The following is an 8,872-nucleotide window of genomic DNA, read 5'->3' as shown; positions in this document are numbered from 1 at the left end:
GGAAATTGAAAATATGAATACTGAGTTTAAAATTTTGAAAGATATATTAGAAGGTGAAAGGAATTTAATGTTGAAATTTCGAGAAGAAAGTTGCGGTTTTAAATGCTTAAGTGAGGGTCTAAGACAAGAAAAAGAAATTCTAAAATCCGAAAAGGCTAAACTTGAAAATGAATTTATGTTGCTGAAAAAGAAATTGAGTAATGTTGAGTGTGAACGTGATAATATTCAATTGAAATTTAACATGATTTTTACTGAAAGAGGAAAATTATATGATAAAATTAAACAGTTGGATATTAACTATAAAAAAGGTCAGTCTAAGCAAACACTGAAGATTTTGACAAAGAACCCAAAAGATACTCGTTTTTACAATTTTCAGATGGGTTTGGGTTTTACAGAAAATGATACTTTGAAAAACGCTCCTAAATCTTTGTACGATTTTGATAAGAGGGGGTTGGTAAAATTTGCAATTCCTACTTTAAAGGAAATATTTGTCAAATCTTTCTAAAAAATTAAATTTTAAATCAGTTGGAATGAAATATGATAATCTTAACGCGAGTTTTGAAACTAGGGAAATCATATTTTCACATACTAAGCTTGATTAAGTATATCCAACTGAAAGAGTTCAAAATCAAACTTCATCTATTTTTGAATCATCTAAAAAGGATTCTGAAAAACTTTCCGAGTTCATCGAATCAATGACTTCTGAATCGTTTGAAAACCTTTTAAATGAGTTTGATTCTGAGTCGGAAACAGGGGTGATTTATGATTCAGACAAGATGGAAGAAAGTACTGATCAGGATTGGAAAGTACATTCAAATCCTGAATTTGATTTGAATTTGAAAAAGATTTATGATCTTGAAGATGAACTTCGTGCTTAAAAAGATTTAAATATTATAGCTGAAAATGATTTTCTATCCAAATCAAAAGACTTTGAAAGCAAAATTTCTGAATTGACCTTGCGTGTTGTCTGTAAAGATATTTTGCTTGCATCCAATTTGAAAAAGATTTCAGATTTGGAAAAGGAACTAAGTTCATGTTCTGATGATAGGTCTCAACTTATGAGTAAAATCATTAAACTTGAGGAAGATCTCAAAACAGCTTCAAGATTATTTGCCAAAAACTCAGAAGCTTCCCAGAATGTCTCTAAATCAAAAACAATTGTTATTGATAAAATTAATCTTTCTAAAAGTAAGTTTGAGAAAGGGGAGCCTTCCAAAACTAAATTTGAAAATGTTTCTAAGGCTACTCCTAAAATCGTCAAATCAGTTCTAAATGCAAAATTTGTTAAAACTGAATCTTTATCTGCGAAGTGCTCGACTAACCCAAAATCTTTTTCTGTCGCATAATTTTTAAAGATTGGTAATGACTGCAAGTGGAAGTCTTGGCAGAAGATTGAGAAAAATGTTTCAAATAATTCATTTTTTGTAAATAATTTTTCTGTGAATATAAATAGTTGCAATTGTAAATTTCTGAACTCAAAATGTAATCTGGATGCTGATCTTGAGAATGTTAAAAGATTTTCTCGTGCGGATCTTAAATCTGTTGCTAAACGTCATATACATTGCAATTATTGTGGGTCAAACTCCCTTGCAGTTAACGCTAAATGCAAAAAGTCTTTAGGGTCAAAGATTTATGATTATAAATCAAAGACCCCGCTCAAAGCAAAAGTTTTTAATGGTCTTCCATATCTTAACAAGAAAAATTCTTTGAAGAAAAATGTTTCTAAACCGAAAAAGGAGGAGCCATATTTTGTAGATGTTAGATTTGTTTGGAAATGGATTCCAAAAGCTAAATATGAATGGCACGTTAAATCTTTATCTTCTAATATTCTATCTAACCCAAAAGAACCCATTTGGAAATGGGTACCTAAATCTCTGTGATTGTTTTTACAGGACTGTCATGTGTGCTATGTAGATTCCAGATGTTCAAGACACATGACAGGACACAGGCATCTTTTATTTGATTTTAAAGAAAAGTTGGGTGGAACAGTCATATTTGGAAATAAATAAAAGGGATTTGTGCGTGGATATGGCACATTATCAAACGACATTGTCACAATTAAGAAAGATTTCTATATTGAGGGTTTAAAGCATAATCAGTTAAGCATAAGTCATTTCTATGATAATGGGATTGATGTAAAATTCTGTGTGAATGGTTGTGTGATTTTTGACTCTGAAGGAATAGAGGTGATAAGAGCTAAACGCTATGGTAATCATTATGCGTTTAATTTTCCAACTCTGACTGCTTCTAAGTCTGTTTGCTTAATCGCTAAAGCTTCAAATGAAGACAGTTGGATATGGCATAGAAGATTATCTCATCAGAACTTTAGAGATATCAATCGACTTGTAAGTAGTGATTTAGTATTGGTCTGTCTAAGCTTAGATTTTATAAGAACTCACTATGTTCTGCATGTGAAATGGGAAAGATTACAACATCTTCACATAAAGCAAAATCTGCTTTGTCTTGTATATCTCCTCTCGAAATGATTCACATGGATTTATGTGGACCAATGCGTACTCAATCGCTTGGAGGTAAAAAGTATATCTTGGTGATGGTCGATGAATATTCCAGATACACATGACTAGAGTTTCTGAGAGCTAAATCTGATGCGCCTGAGCTGATCATATMTTTTATCAAGCGTATTCAAGTTCTTCTACAACTTCCAGTTCAAAAGCTTCGAAGTGATAACGACACTGAATTTACAAATGAGACCTTTCAAAGTTTTCTTCAAACAGTTGGGATTTCTCATAATTATTCTGTTGTTCGAACTCCGTAACAAAATGGAGTTGTTGAAAGAAGAAACAAAACATTAGTCGAGGCAGCTCGGACTATGTTGGCTTAATTTGGTCTACCTCTGTATTTGTGGGCTGAAGCAGTATCTACCGCTTGTTTCACACAAAATAGAATGATCATCGTCAAGCGTTTTAATAAAACTGCTTATGAGTTAATCAATAAAAGAAAGCCTAATGTAAAAAATTTCCATGTTTTTGGATGCAGATGCTTCGTGCTTAACGATCGAGACAATCTTGGCAAATTCGATAAGAAGGCGGAAGAAGGCTACTTTATTGGTTATTCATTAAAGTCTAAAGCCTTCCGAGTCTATATTAAGTCATCCAAGATTGTCAGAGAAAACATCAACGTTAAATTTGATGAATCTATGACTTCTGAACAAATCAGTTCAGGACTCAAGCTACAATAGTTAGCTTCTACACAAAGCATTGTAGAACCTGTAGCAAACAGGATAAATAATTTTGACTCTGCTGCTGTAAAATCAAATATAGATTCTTTATTCAAAGACACATTTGATCTCACTTGGGATATTCTTGCAGAATACGAGATATCTGATCTACCCTAGTTGAATGAGCTAGTGTTCCCGATTCTGCAAGTTACTCAACTTTCTAGACCATCTAAAGTTGGTTGTTCAACATCAATGTGCTAAGAGATAAGGGTCCTCATCACCCAACACACCAAGTGATGAAGTGTTTTGGTGGGTGATGACCTTACATTTTCAGTTGCCTTGTTACTTATCTTTGAGCGATAAAGAGTTGCCTGATAACCCTTTCATCGGTCAAAGTTTCAAGCGATGATATCTAATATAGAGCAATGAAAGGAAGTTAATATATCCGTCCAGGATATGAGCGATAACATTGCTCATCACCAAGGCGTTAGCGATAAGGAGGTTTCTAGTAATATCAGCCTAAGGCATGGGTGATAAGATGAAAAAATTTGTGCTCATTGCCCATCTAGAATACCTTGTTCAAATTATGACTCTATGTGCTTAAACTGTGTGCTTAATGGATTTATTTTCCTAGTTCACCTTATGCTTACTGATTAACATCATATTTTATCATTATTCCCCTTTGAAGTATCAATAGCAAACTTTGTCAATATTGACTTTTCAAGTCAAAGTTTGACTTTTTGGGATTAAAGTTTAAAGCGAACTTTGAAAGGATTTCAGAACTGTTTGATTGGTTTTTGTATTTAATTGGACTAGAGTTTTAATATCTGTAATCATTACTCTGGAGTTTTTCTACAAGTGGCTAGACCTTTGATGCCTACACTCATTCCTTTTGAGCTGATGAATCAGAGGGCTTGAAGATTTGCAATCAGGGTTTTGGAGGTTCTGAAAATTATCAGATCTTTGAGTGTTCTTAGTCATTCTTATTACCTAATCAATTAGAGGTTTGAAAGTCTACAATAATTGTTCTGACGTTATGGTTGTGATCTAGAGTTCTGAGTGCCTTTAATTACTCTTCTGGCTGGAAATTTTGAATCTGATTCTGGTTATTCAATCTTCTAAAAGTTTGAAGGAAATTGGCATATTTATATGGGTCGACTTGCTATTCTTGAGGCTATGTGCTTAATGTTGATTATTCTCTCCGGTTCTTAATGACAATGGTGTTTGCTTTGGTACTTCTAGCTAGTGTTGAAACCCCAATTTGTGAGCATACCGAGATTAAGTTCTTAAGTTGAATGCTTATTCACCTCGTGGTTTACTGAAGCTTGCACATTTATCTATCCCATAGTTGGATGAATCTACTACTTTCGGATTGGCAATGATTCTGCGGTTCAAGGTTGTGTTGAGTTCTCTGCAGTATAGATGTACTTTGTGCAATCAGTGGTGTTGAAATCACATTGGATCTTATCTTAAAGTAGAAAATGAAGAGTAAAAGCTATATTCAAGGGGGAACTTGAAGATTTCTTTAATGTCGGGCACACCAAAGTTTTCTTAAAGAAAGCAGGAGAGAGAAGACCTAAAGGTTTCAAGAGATGCTTACTTTATAAACTTCGGGGGATATTGTTAGGACTAAAATAGTCCTAAGTTTATGAAAGTTTTATAAAGTCAATTACTTTGTATTGTATTGTAATATTCATGTAATTGGGTTATGGGCATTGGGCTTTACTTGTAAATGTCTCCTATAAATAGGTGACATGGGCTTAGATAATTAAGTTGTTCATTCTGTATTCCATTCAATGAGGGTCGTCTAGTGAGAGAGAGCTTTGTACGTTTACTGTTTTCTTGAATAAGAGAAATCGGCCGGCTGATCATGTTCGTGTTCATCTTCTAGATCTCTCAATCTTCATCTAATTCTTGATTTTCTTTGATACCAATTGAAAGTGCCCATGTAAAAACAGTGTAAGAACAAAGAGTATTATTAGTAGTCAAAGGTTTTGATCTGTTATTGAATGTAAAGAACGTAGAGCAATCTGCTTACAATACTTGAATGAATCAAAGACGAATTACTGTATTTTTTTAAATTACAAAAAAGTAAACCTATCTATAAATAAATTTAAGATAAACTAAATAACAAAACTGAATCATATAAATTGGGAAAGATAATCTCTATCGCTAACAACAGAATATCGGATTAGCTTTAACCTCCTCCGAAGTCGAGGTTTTCAGATTTGGCACTTCAGACTTCTCTCGTTCAGAGTTAGGAACTTCAGACTTTGTAACTTAAGCGCTATCCGGGTTGTCTTAAAATAACTCTGAATATAAGTCTTGAAACTTTTGTAACTCTGAAAAGTAACTCTTCAGAGTTAGACTTGTGCGCTCTATCGCCCAAACTTTGAAGTCTTCAGACTTTTGTAACTCTGAAGAATAAGTCTTCAAACTTAAAGATAAGTTTTCATACTTAGACTTACCCGATTGAGCACACCTAATCTGAACTTGATAATTCAGATTTCTTAAGATAGTCTTTCAAAGCATAGACCAACCAGAGGGGCTTTGGTTGTGTTGACACTTGACGTCCAGAGCATAGACCAACCATAGGGCTATGGTCCTAAAGGACTTGGAGTTCGAAGGATCTAGTTTATACAACCAAAAGGTCTAGTTGTCCAGAGGGCCTCTGGTCCTCTTCCAGAATTATTCGTTTTAGTACAACCCTTAGTAGTTCATACAGAGGAGCTCTGTATCTGTGGGAGAGCCAAAGGCTCTGCATGTACTATGTAGAGGATTTGTGCGTGCATGTCTTCGGTCTTCTTTCCCTATATATCTGAGCTCTGTATTTGTGCTCTGTATTCAAGCTTTGTATCTGCACACTGTATCCGAGTGCCCGAGCTCTGTGTCTGAGTGCGCAAGCTTTCTGTCCGAGTACCCGAGCTCTGTGTCCGAGTGTGCGAGCTCTGTGTCCGAGTATCCAAACTCTGTTTCTGAGTATCCGAGCCCTTCTAGACTTAGTTAATATAGATCAGATCTCTAAAAATACTTTATACTTGATTAATTTGGAAGCAATTTTCTTCATACCTTTCAACTTTCACAAGATTTGCTACACCGCATGCCTTGATTTGTGATGAAGGAATACACTTCATAAATATTTTTTTGGAAGCAACTCTAAAAAAGTATGACATAAAGCACAGGGTAGCTACAATCTACCATCCTCAAACCAATACATTAGTTGAATTGTCAAAAGGGAGATAAAAGGAATTTTGACAAAAGTAGTCAAACCACACAGAAAGGACTGGGCATCCAAATTGGATGATGTCTTATGGGCCTACCAGACTGCTTTAAAAACCCTTATCAGAATGTCTCTCTATAAGCTGGTTTTTGGTAAATCTTGTCATTTAAGTCTCGAGTTATAGCATAAAGACTACTGGGCCATCAAAGAACTGAACATGAGTTTGGATGAAGCAGGAAAGAGAAGATATATCCAATTGTGTGAATTGGAAGAACATAGGAACTATTCCTATGAAAATGCCAAACTTTATTATGAAAACATCAAAAAATGGCATGACAAAAAATTCTTCCAAAGGAATTCACAGAAGGTCAACATGTACTTATGTTCAATTATAGACTCAAATTATTCCTTGAAAAGTTGATTTCTAGATGAACCGGGCCTTTTCAGATTGTCAAATTATACACTTATGGCGTAATTGAATTAATTGATTTAGATAAGGGCACTACTTTTAAGGTAAAACCATTTTTCGATCCCATGGAAATTATGCAACAATGTTTCGAGGTTGGTTTATTGGTCCCAGCCGGATCTACAAGAGTTTAGAGGCGATCAGTTTGTAGAATGGGGGGGGGGGGATGAATACAAATGCAGTAATTTTCATTTTTAAAAATATATATTGATAAAGAAAGATCAATAAAGATTTTACAGATTGTTTGTGAAATAGACAAGGTAAAGAAAAACCTATCTAAAACAATCTAGAAATACACACATATACACTTAGCAAATATGCGAGATTTGCCAAAAGAGATAAGACTAGAAGTGTGTTCTTCTTGGGTATGCTTCTTAGAATTAGAGAAAGGAATTCTAATATGCTTGTATCGCATATTGCATGAGTGGAGAGAGAACTTAGCTATTTATACCCATTGCATTATATGCAATTTAGAAAATGCATAACACGCGTCAAGCTTTTAAAGGAAAGCATGTCATTTGCTACAATCAATAGTAGTTTTGTCTATTCATGAGCAGATCACTGAACAGACTCAGTGATGATCGTTGAAACTGAATAGCAAGAAACATAATACTTCGATGGGTAAAAGGGATTATCATCAAATCATTGAGAAAGAGGATCAACAACCTCCCCCTATTTGACGATGACAAAGCAACATAAATAAAATTGACCGAAATATCCCAGGTAAGTCATCTAAGGTTTAGGGTTAATTTTTGAACGGATTTTGATTTTACAGTGAGTGATTTAGGTTCAATCATCGACCGAAATATTGAGTGGAAGTGTGAACTAGTTAGTACTTAGAGATATTGTGCGTGTTCTGTCCGGTTTATTAAACCGCTTATCTTCTTACTCAAGTTTATTAGCCGTATATACAATCTTTCAACCTAATTCGTCTTTGGGTCTCTTAATTGTTTGTGATTTTAATCAAGATTCATTTTGGTTTAACAAGTTGCTGTCACATTTCAAGTGTCCGGTTTACACTTGTATTGCCAGGTTTAAGATTTAACATTCATGCTGTTCGGTTTAAGCTTCTAATATTGACAGGTTAAGATTCAAGTGTTGCAGGTGCTTGATTGGGACTGTTTCTGATTTGTGCAGAAAGTTTAGTGCAGCAACAGATTTTGTTGTGCTGTGTTTAAGCAGCAACTTCAAACAGAACAGCACAACAAAGGAAAAACAGCAGGTTCTGTTTTGCTTTTGGGATTGTAAATAGCAGCTACACAGTGTGCAGGACTAAGCAGCAGCTCCATAGCTCCACAGGTTTTGACAGCAATTTTGGATCTGAAGCATACCAGAACAAGTCACCGCAGCTCGTGTGAAGCAACTGATATTTTTTTAAGTGCAATTTTGGACTTAAAGTCAAAATTTTGGACTTGGTTTATTGTTTTCGAACTGTTTTTAGTTTCTTAGATTGTTTGTGTTTAGATTTTTTGCTTTTGGATCATTGTACATTTGTTTTTGCGTGAGTTTTTTCAGTGTTTGTGTTTTTCTGTTCTTTTTGAGCTTAACTGTTCGTATTTCTTTATCTGATTTCACTGCATAGATCCTTAACTGATCATTTTTTTTAAATGGCAGATATTCTAAAGAAGGAGAATCAAGAATTACGAGAGAAGATTGTTCAGTTAGAAACGAATTATGTGGTTCTTAGAGATCATTACATAAATATACATAGAAAAAATTGTGGTAATGAGGATTATATCAAAACCTTAAAGAAGGAGAGTGAACGAATTACTCTGGAATTTGAATATAAGATTGAACAGATTGAAAATACTCGGAGTTTGGATCAGAAAAACTATGATGATAATTTGAAAAGTTTGACTAAGTTTAATTTAGATTTGTCAACTAAATTTCAAGAAGTTCAATTTGAACTAATTGCTGAGAGGAATTCTCCAAGGAACAATTCAGATACAAAGGACTTAACTGACAAGTTCCACAAGACTGAGAATGAGCTGAATGAGTTAAGGAGATT

Source organism: Cynara cardunculus, unplaced genomic scaffold, assembly GCF_001531365.2.
Source record: "Cynara cardunculus var. scolymus isolate 2C unplaced genomic scaffold, CcrdV1 Un_Scaffold_820, whole genome shotgun sequence".
In the NCBI taxonomy this organism is placed as follows: Eukaryota; Viridiplantae; Streptophyta; class Magnoliopsida; order Asterales; family Asteraceae; genus Cynara; species Cynara cardunculus.
This window is presented reverse-complemented; position numbering follows the sequence as displayed.